The sequence below is a fragment of the Lactuca serriola genome, chromosome 6 (genome assembly GCF_051521515.1).
Source record: "Lactuca serriola cultivar US96UC23 chromosome 6, Lser_US96UC23_V15, whole genome shotgun sequence".
Lineage (NCBI taxonomy): Eukaryota > Viridiplantae > Streptophyta > Magnoliopsida > Asterales > Asteraceae > Lactuca > Lactuca serriola.
This window is the reverse complement of record NC_136413.1, coordinates 171,939,038-171,947,146: the sequence shown is the minus strand read 5'-3', so window position 1 is coordinate 171,947,146 and position 8,109 is coordinate 171,939,038.

Sequence of the window (8,109 nt, the reverse complement as noted above, 5' to 3'; positions counted from 1 at the left end):
AAGATTTGGAATCTATAAAAGTTTAGTTACTTTATAATATCATTATACGTATTAATGAGAATTAATGTCCTATCCTACACGTTCGGCTAACGACCCTCCACCAATCAAGGAAGCGGTGGGTGAGAGTGGACACCCATTCAACCACCATTTTATAGGCAATTTGCTTATACCCCCCTTATAGATCAGCTTCGTGAATGAGGCCTACTAACGGTAAGACTGACTTTTCTTATACATATATATATATATATATATATATATATATATATATATATATATATATATATAAGTATTAATCCTTTAATAGTATAATAGTATAAGGGTTGATTTTTAAACTTTTAGAATTCTAGGGTCTAGAATTTAATGTTTCATAAATGAGCCTTTTCAAATTCAAAAACTTGAGGGCAAGTTTTGAAAATCTTCAAAACCTCTTGAATTTTAGAATTTAATGTTTCATAAATGAGACTTTTCAAGTTCCATAACTTGAGGAAAAGTTTTGAAACTCTTTAATACTCTCTTGGATCAATTTGATAGCAATTAAACTAATCATACAATTAAATATATCACAAAATTGACCCAATCTAGTTTCACATAGCAAGATGATTCAAATCAAATTCTACAAATAATTAACATTTCACATAATCAAATAATTATCTTAAAATTTGACAATCATCATTCATTTGGATGAGAATAATCATTAACATATCATAAAAACAAATTTTATCAATCAAAACAGTTTGTGGCACTACTAGAAAAACAGCCTTTTACGACGCTCATTGCGCGTCGTAAAAGGCTCAGACAACGCGCAAATGCGCGTCAAGGAAGGTCCTGTCATAAAGAGAGACGACGCGCTTTTGCGCGTCATCTATAGACGACGCGCAATTACGACGCGCGTTTACGACACGCAATGCGTATCAAGGAAGGCCCTGTCATAAAGGAAGACGACACGCATTCGCATGTCGTAACCTTACGACGCGCGTGTTAATGACACGCAATGCGTATCAAGAAAGCCCCTGTCAAGAAAGGCCATGTCATAAATGAAGATGACACACATTTTTGCGTATCGTAAATTTAAATATTTAAAATATATATATATATTTATATATTTATTAATTTTTAAATTAAATTTGCATTTAATGTGTCATAATAGAAATAAAATACCATATACAAAAAAATACAATCCATTGAATAAACTTTAATGTCATACAATTCTATTTCTTACAATATATAAATTTGCATTCATCTAATCTACTCTATGTTTCATACTAACAATTGAAATGAAGAATACAACACTTGCATTTTCAGCATCTTATCTCTTTCGGCTTGAGCTTTCTTTTCCACTTCTAACTCGAGAGCTATTCGCTTTCATCAACCCTGTAAACACAACACAAAATCACTTGTCATTTTCATTCGCTTTCCAATTTTTGTTGTGTGTTTAAACAATGACAATCAAAATGACAAGAATACCCTCATACAAATTGTAAATATTACCTGTAAAGCTATCAACAATGACAATTCTTGATCCTATGAACTAGAGAGTATATCATCACAGTTCCATCTAACACCACCCATAAGAACTCGTAAAGCTATCAACAATGCTAATCCCTGTTTCAATTCTTTTTTATAAAGGTCATTTTTTATAATGTTTATGAGTTATAAATACGTGTGTGTATGTTAAGGTGTTTTTTTTCTGTTATACACAAACAGCAACACACATGCACACACATAACAAAAGTAACAAATAAATGATGTTTTGCGGAATATAGCATTATCCTTTCATAGCAGTGTACCTTTAAGTTTTTGTCAATTATAGCATTGAACTTTTGTTCTCTCTCTCTCTCTCTATATATATATATATATATATATATATATATATATATATATATATATATATATATATATATATATATATGGTTAGAAATAACAGTAATATGAAACTTGCAAAGAGAAAGAGAAAAAGTCAACTCACTTGGTCAATTGCAAAATGAGCAGGTTTATCTTTTACAAGAGACAACTCTTCCCTCAAGCAAACCACCACTCCAACAGAAGCATGTGTGGTAGTGATTCTCGTTTGAACCAAATCATATAAAGATGAACCTTCAGGCATTGCTACTGAATTTGTATCCTTCATCCTCCCAACAACAGCAGCTTCACCAAGTGGAATGGGATCAAATATCTTACAAGGCAGCTTCATTAGAGATGATTCGTTGTACTTCAAGAAATCCTGTAAATTAACAAGATATACATATGATTTATTAACTTGTCAATTGCATGTTGAAAGAAGTTTTGTAACTAAACGACCAACTAAAACATTAACAGGAACGACTTTTATCATGGAAAGCAACACTTTAAGGCACGAATCATCATCATGACTGTACTCCACGATGGATTCCAAAAATACCCCTAGAAACTTGTCAATGTTGGACTCCTTGGTTAATCCAGAAAGAACCCCCGAAAGATCCATTTATCACAAAATCAAAACCATGTTCAGGAAACATAAAGAAAAATAAAAACTTTGAATTGTCAAAATAAAGAAAAAATTTATCCTTTGAGGCCTACCTAATTTCCTTCAAGATATTAACAGCCTTTTTAGGGAGCACTTCCACAGATTGCAACTGCCATGTAAATAAGAAGGGTATAAATTAACTGCATAGAGTTGCGGATAAACAGCATATGGCAAGCAAGAATACCTGTACTGGCCTAACATTGTCGTGATTAAATTGCATTCTCTGTTATACCTTGTAATAGATAAGAAAAACTGTTAATTGATGATCCTACTATAATCTGCACTTCATAATGTAAAAGTTAAATCAATTACTTGGTTAATAGATAAGAATACTTCTTATATATATGTTGAGTCCTAATGCAAACACAGCCAACTAAATATATGGAACACAGGCAAAATAAAATAAACAAAGGCAAAACAAAATAAGCCAATTAATAACAAATATAAAATCATTTATCAATATAGGTATCTAGCAAAAAAAAATTCAAAACCTAATATCTAATCGTACAGTGTAGTTTGGGGGTGGGGCTCGAATTTGAAACAAGAGAAGGCGGGGTCACGGTGGTTGGTGGCGAATGGGATGGGGAAGAAGAACAGGAAGCATCCATTGATGAAATCGAAAGCTGGTGGTGGTGCTGATAAGGCGTCTGGTTTCTAGAGCTAGAGTTGGCATCTGGTTTCCAGAGCTCCCACCACCAACTCCAGCACCCACATCTTCTGCACTCTCCCCAACCATTCTAATCACCCATTCAACAAGTATAAACATTGCACATAAGACAAGGGTATTTCCGGCACATGAAAAATAAAGCGAACACACTTGCCTGTGTGCGAATGTTATTTGGGTCAGCACCTAAATTCTCAAGAACACGAGCTGCTACACCTTCACCTTCACGAAGCAAACATGGAAGCAAGTGCTCTGATCCAATATAATTATGACCTAAAAGATTCCATGGAATTGGCAGCAACCGAAGCAGAGTTATAACCAGTAGGGGCTGCTGAAGCATACGGTCCATAGCTTGCTGGATCAAACGGTTGCTAAACCTGTAAATAATTTTCTCAAAAAAATCATTTTATTTTTTAATTAATTAATTAATGGATTATAAATAAATAAATAAATAAGGGTGGTAAGGTCTTACTACAAAGCTTGGGACATGAGAAGCATCGCGTGCCTGAGACTTGGTGTTTTCAAAAGATGTAACTTGGCTTCCAATCATTGGTGGCATGAACCCAAAACTGAAGTTTGGATTTGGTGATGTATGAACAGCTGGGTATTGATGACTTGGAGTAGGGAGTGAAGAAGAAGAAGAAGAAGAAGAAGAAGAAGAAGTCTCTTGCTTCGACTCTCTGCACTCGGGTCCCGTATTCAATGACATGTCACCTTCCGTTGGTAAATTCTTGGGTACATTAGATGAAGATGTGGTAGGTTGTTCAAGATGATCCTCCTCTCCATCAGCATTTTCATTTTTGAACCACTAAAGTACATACATTTATAAGAAACTGTTGTCTACTCCAATATGAAATACAACCTAAGTAACAGAAACCTGGATTGCATTTGATCCTCTATAGTTTCATCAGCCTCCTCAGATGCTTCAGACGTCTTTTCACTCATGGTCACAGCCACAGGACCATTTGAGTTTGAGGGGGTTTTATTAAAACCAAAAATGGCATCCTCCTCTCCATCAACATTTTCAACTGGAACCACAACCACAGGACCAACCGTAGGAAATCACAAACAAGTTTATCATTAAGTTTTACTGTTTCACTTCTAATAAAATCATTCAGTTAAAAGTTAAGGTATCAGTGTCTTGATACCTTTTTGAGGTCCAATTGCCCATTCCATCCTATTATTATAATTTGATGAAGGCCTGGAAATGGATAAGGACACAACTGTCGTTTCACCTTCCTTCTTGTTTTTTCATAGAGATTCTCTAGATGAAAATCTTGTTCTAAAAGAATTGTCACTGCAACATCCTGGAAAGTAGTGGAGTTTGTAAAGTTTTAAATGAAAAGACCAAAATACCCTCGTTAAATATATAATAATAAAAGGAAAAAGGTGTATTACTTACAGAGCCATTCCAATCAGCAAATGTTGGTCTCGCTGCCTAGTCTGTGAATCGACTTCTCCCCTTCACAATTCTGTAAATCCTTAAATTTGAACCTTAGTACAGGTTCTTGCCTCCTTTAAACTATAAAGAGTCAAACCCCCTGAATTTCCAAATATGAAAGCGAATTGCTTAATAAATAAATAAACCAAAACTAAAGTGACCTTGATTAAAGTCAAAATAGATTAAAGTCAAATGTCAAAGTGAATTGATTAAAGTCAAAATACATGCAAAATCGACCTTGAGATCGATTTTGAGAGGCTAAATAAAATCGGAATGCAAAAGATGAGAATTAGAGTGAAGATAAAGTTATACGATGTGAAAAGGAAGAAGAATCGCACCTAAACCAAAGTAAACCTCAAATTTCTGGGTAATAAAGCCAGAAACAGGTGGCGGTAGAGGATTCGGAGAAGCAACGGTGCACAGCAGGAGGTGGCGGCAAAGAGAAAAGGAATAAGAGTAGTAAGAGTGATTCAACATAGGCACTCCAAACTAAACAGGAGGTGGCGTTCCATACCAATGAGTGCAAAGCTAGAAGCGACCGGTGGCAAAGTTAGGTGCAGAACCACGGTGAAGTTATAGATGAGGGGAGGTGAAGGTGATAACGTCAGTATACATTAAGAATCGCTCCCACATACTTCTTATTGGAGGAGGAAGCAGCCCATCTCTAGGAGCGCCATCTCCAACGCAAATCAACCCACATCCTTCTTATTGGAATCCTTTGTCTTAGAGAATAGAGATGAAGGAGGGTAGGAAGCGAGATCTAGGGTTCGAGTGTGAGAGAGAACCGTTATTGCATCGCCGATGATCAGATTTCATTAGACGCACTCCAAACTCAACCTGAATTCGGATCCTTCGAAGGCACCAGTGGGAGGTATATGTTTTCCCTAGATCCTGAACTCCCACCGGATTTCTTCCCAGACTTAATGCTCTTCCATGGGTCAACTTTCTTCCCTTTGCCACTCTGATTACACAAACGTACCTGCGAGAGTCGGTCCTCAAGAGAAAGAGAGAGAGAGAGAGAGAGTATAGAGGCAAAGGGATTGGTGTTTCAATCTTGAACTGGTATCTTGAGATGGCGGAAGTGTGTGCTTAGGTTTCTAGATGCACTCTAAACTCTTAAAGCTTATCGGGTTCGATGTTGGTGGTGGCAGCTTAGGGCTTAGAGAGAGAGAGAGAGAGAGAGTATAGAGGTAAAGGAAGACGAGCCGATTCAAACGGATGTGTTGATTCAAAAGGATTATTAGGGTTCTATTGTAGGATTCTAGTGTGGATTAAGTTTTTAAGGCTCAATGGCGGTGGCAGTGGCGATGGCTTAGGGTTTACAGAGAGAAGGAAGGAGTGAATGAAAAGGGAGATACTGAGGAGAGAGGGTAGAAGCGGGGTTCTTCAAAATTTTAGAATTTCAGACGATTTCATTTTCCCCCTTTAAAAACGCGCGTTTAGGAAAAAAATATAAAGCGACACATGTAGAGGACGCACACTTTATGAAAGGCGCCCTCCGCATTTCTTTTTTTTCTTTTCTTACACTAATTTTAGGGCACGCACAAATGCGTGTCCACTATCCTTCAAATTTTGCAAAATTGACATCATTTTTTAGGGCACACACCAATGCGCGTCCTCTATCAACGAGTGTCATTGTTTGCGCGTCATTAAAGGTCTATTTTCTAGTAGTGTGGTAATGATCTTAATCCAAAGTTGGCCAAAAAAACTCGAAAATATGCAAACAGGGGATCCTACTCGTTGAGTTCATGGCATGGACTCGACGAGTTCATCTCATATGATCCAACTCGTCGAGTTCCCATATGGGACTCGAAGAGTCCAGTAGTCAGTGGCCATAAATTACATTTTTTAGCTTTGAAAATCAAACAGTTGCATCAATATAACAGAAAACACCCTAGGCTTTGATACCACTGATGGGTTTTGAGCACTGTAACATTCCTATGGTGCACATACAACCCTAATGCTTTGGATCTAAGTTTTCTCTAGTTATAAATTCAATATTCCTTTTCCAAATCATGAAGCCTAACTAGCATACAATTTGATATTTGAATCATAAAAACAAGTTAGATGATTACCTCTTGTTGTAGCTTGTAGAAGTTGGCCTTTCAAGAGCTTAGCACCTCAAATGTTTCACAAAACACCACCAACAATTGGATGACAATGAGAGAGAGAGAGAGAGAGGAGCACCAAAAATCAGCTATATCCTCTTAAGATACTCTTGGTGCCGATTTTAGGGGCTTAGAGGTTACATATGTAGTGTAGAATTCCAAGAATCTCTTGTAAACCCTAATTCTTACACTTAGGCTTATGATCCAACAATTGATTTGGACTAACACTTCATGGACTATCTCATAATCTTAGTCCATCACAAATCAATCATGGATCATTAGCCCAAACCATATGTGTCACACCCCCGAACCGTTAGAACGGACGGCGGAAACGTCCGGGGGCGGGTGACGTCATGCGTAGTATCACAATAAGCGTATCATAGCAATAAAAGTAAACACAACCATTACATTACAATATGAATATTTACATCTGTTTGAACACACAGTTTGTATATATCAGAAGTAGCAACAGTTAAAGACGAGACTCCAAGATGTTCCGTCTTCTCCAAAAGCTGGCGAAGGTACCTGTCTATCGTTTCCCTGAGAATACAAGTGGTTTTGAAAACGTATTAGCATAAAGCTGGTGAGTTCATAAGCATGTTTTTGTATTGAAACCTAGTCACTGAATTTGTACAAATGATTTCTTTTCATTATAAGTAAAATATCGTTTGTATCAAAATCATGGTCAATCACCAGTAAGTAAAGTATGTTCCGTTTGAAAACCCTAGCTATCCCCAGTAGGTAAGGTATGTTCAGTTCGAAAACCCTGGCTACCACTAGTAAGTGAGGTATGTTTCGTTTGAAAACTCTGGCTACCACCAGTAAGTAAGGTAGTTTTATTACTTAAAATAAAACTAAAGGTTGTGTCCCTGGAATACGCTCCAGTAAGTAGATAGGTAGTTTCATTAGTTAAAATAAAACTATTGAAGAAATAAATCACGTAATCAAATGTTAGTTTATACTTATTGTGAGTCGTATAACCATGCTAATATGACCGGTGACCTCTTTGACGTTTCTTCAAGCGTCGTACGATTACAAAATTTGTCACCCCAGGCGTGCCCGCCTAACTGTAGCTAACAATTTAGGTGTGGGATTGTCGGTCCCGAATAGATCTATTCACAAATTTCACGCTCTCCCTCCAAGAGATTTTGGTTATACTAATGGTGAGAATTTATTGGTACCCCGAAGGTCATAACGAAGATAGGTCTCACAATCCTGTATTAACTAGTTTACGTGTAGTTCGGTTGTTCTTGAGTTCGAAGTCGTTAGTAAACAATGTAGAGTATAAATAATTATACACAAAATAATTATTTAGTGAGATACTCTTGTTATTCGTATGGATAAACTAAATCTGTCATAGTTTATGTGTTTGACTTGGTACGTAGATTGAATC